General features: G+C 33.8%; 1 non-coding gene across 1 annotated transcript; it reads left to right on the top strand.

The window, feature by feature from the left end:
• The first annotated feature begins 396 nt into the window (after positions 1-396).
• Positions 397-501, top strand: LOC120364111 (U6 spliceosomal RNA). The gene has a single exon (XR_005579463.1). It is a non-coding gene; the product is annotated as a U6 spliceosomal RNA (small nuclear RNA).
• The last annotated feature ends 2,628 nt before the right edge of the window (positions 502-3,129 follow it).

Raw genomic sequence — 3,129 nt, forward strand, 5'->3', positions numbered from 1 at the left:
GGCATCTTAAACCACTGGGGCAAAGATGAATTTTTAAATAAATGATGCTGAAATACCTGTAGCCATATAAAATATAATTTGGCCCATATCTAATATCATACAAAAAAGTAAACTTTGAATAACTTAGAGATCTAAAAGTAAAAAGAAAACTGTACAAATACTAGAAGAAATTTGGGTACATTACTCTTTAAAAATGGTATAGAACTCCGTCTCAAAATCCAAATGAAATGAAAGAAATAACTATAAACCTAATTCCTTGAAAAAATGCATCACAAAATTAATCATAAACGAAGGCAGAATATGGCTGACATACTAGGAGATAACATTCACAGGCTATACCACAGAAAAAAAGGTTAATATTCTTAATTTATAAAGACTCTTAAAAACTGAAGGACAGTCTTTACTTTGGCAGGATATATTATAAAACTGGTATGACAGAAAAGATTAGCATGGCACCTATACAAGGATGACATGAAAATTCATGAAACATTCCATATTTTTATAGCTGAAATGACAAAATTAGAATTCAGAATGGATAGGTACAAAGTTCACTGAACTACAGAAATGCAATGTAATCCAATGCAAGGAAGCTAAAAATCAAGATAAGAAGTGAATGAGCTGACAGACAAAATACCCTGTATAGCAAAGAATGTAACTGAACTGACAGAGCTGAAAAACACAAGAATTTCATAATGCAATTTCAAGTATTAATAGAAGAATAGCCCAAGCAGAGGAAAAAAAGTCAGAGATTGAAGAATGGCTTTCTAAACTAATACAGGCAGATAAGAATAGAGAAAAACAAATGAAAATGAATGAAAAAAACCTCTTAAAAACATGGCATTATGTAAAGAGACTGAATTTACAACAGACTGCTGCACCTGAAAAAGGGAGAATGCAACCAACTCAGAAAACATATCTCAGGATATCACCCAAGAGAATTTCCCCAACCTAGCTGGAAAGACCAACATTCAAATTCAGGAAACGCAGAGAACCCCTGTAGAATACATCACAAGAAGATCATCCCTAAGACAGATTCCCCAAGGTCAAAATGAAAGCAAAAAAAAAAAAAAAATGTTAAAGGCAGCTCATCAAACTAACAGTGGACCTCTCTCGCAGGTGACACTCTACAAGCGAGAAGAGATCAGGGTCAATATTCAACATTCTTAAAGAAAAGAAATTTCAACCCAGAATTTCATATCCAGACAAACTAAATTTCATAAGCTGAGGAGAAATAGGATCCTTTTCAGGCAAACAAGTGCCGAGGAAATCTGTTACCAAAGACCCCCACCTTACAAGAGCTCCTGAAGGAAGCACTAAATATGAAAAGGAAACACCAACACCATTGATAGCCGCTACAAAAATACATTGAAGAACACAGACCAGTGACAACTGTAAAGTAAACAGGTAAGTCTGCAAAATAACCAGCTAACATTATGATGACTAGATCAGATCTCCACGCAACAATACTAACCTTAAATATAAATGGGTTAAATGCCACAATTAAAAGACACAGACTGGCAAGCCGGAAAAAGAACTAAAACCCTTTGGTATGCTGTCTTCAAAAAACCCATCTCACATGCAATGTCACACACAGGCTCAAAATAAAGGGATAGAGAAAAATCTACCCGGAAAATTGAAAACAGAAAACATCAGGGTTGCAATCCTAGTTTCTGACAAAACAGACTTTAAACCAACAAATCTCAGAAAAGACAAAGAAGGCCATTACATAATGGCAAAGAGTTCAATTTAACAAGAAGATTTAACTATCCTAAATATATATGCACCCAACACAGAAGCATTCATATCCAGAAAGCAAGTTCTTAGAGACGTTCAAAGAGAGTTAGACTCCCACACAATAATAGTGGGAGACTTTAACTCCTCAATGACAATATTAGACATATCCTTGAGGCAAAATATTAAAGATATTCAGGACCTGAACACATCATTGGGTCAAAAAGACCTGATAGATATTAAAAGGACTCCCTACCCCAAAACAACAAAATATCTCATTGCTACTCACATACTCTAAAATCAATCACATAATTTGGAGTAAAACGATCCTCAGCAAATACAAAAGAACTGAAATCATAACAGTCTTTCAGACCACAGCACAATCAAATTATCAATTAAGATGAAGAATTACACCCAAAATTACAATTGAATGGAAATTGAATAAACAGTCCTAAATGACATTTAGGTAAATAATAAAATTAAGGCATAAATAAAGAAGTTTTTTTTTAAACTAATTAGAACAAAGATACAACATACCCAAATATTTGAGACACAGTTAAGGCAGTATTAAGAAAAAATTTTATAGCACTAAATGCCCACATCAAAAAGTTAGAAAGATGTCAAGGTAATAACCTAATACTACAACTAATAAAACTAGAGAAGCAAGAACAAACAAATCTCAAACCTAGCAAAAGACAGAAAGTAACTAATGTCAGAGTTGAACTGAAGGAGAATGAGACAAAAAACCCATTCCAAAGATCAATAAATCCAGGAGCTGTTTTTTTTTTTTTTAATTAATAAAATGAATAGACTGCTGGCTAGACTAATACAGAAAGAAAGACAGAAGTTTCAAATAAACACATTCAGAAACAACAAGGGGGATATTAACACTGACCCTACAAAAATATAAACAATCATCGGAGAATATTATTAACATCTCTATGCATATAGATTAGAAAATTTACAAAACTGGATAAATTCCTGGATACATACAACCTCCCAAGACTAAACCAGGAGGAAAATAAATCCCTGAACACACCAATAATAAACTCTGAAAATGAAGCAGAATAAAGAGCCTACCAACCAAAAATGGCCCAGGACTAGATGAATTCACAGCTGAATTTTATCAGAAGTACAAAGAATTATTGGTACCATTCCTACTGAAACTATTCCAAAAATTTGAGGAGGAGGGACTCCTCCCTAACCCATTCTATGAGGCCAGCAATATCCTGACAGCAAAAACTGGCAGAGATGGAAACAAAACACTGGTAAACCAAATACAGCAGCATATCAAAAAAGCTTATCCATAACATTCACGTAAGCTTTATTCCTGGGATGCAAGGTTGGTTCAACATACACAAATCAAATATGATTCATCACATAAACAGAACTAAAGAC

Source organism: Saimiri boliviensis, chromosome 2 (genome assembly GCF_048565385.1).
Source record: "Saimiri boliviensis isolate mSaiBol1 chromosome 2, mSaiBol1.pri, whole genome shotgun sequence".
NCBI lineage: Eukaryota > Metazoa > Chordata > Mammalia > Primates > Cebidae > Saimiri > Saimiri boliviensis.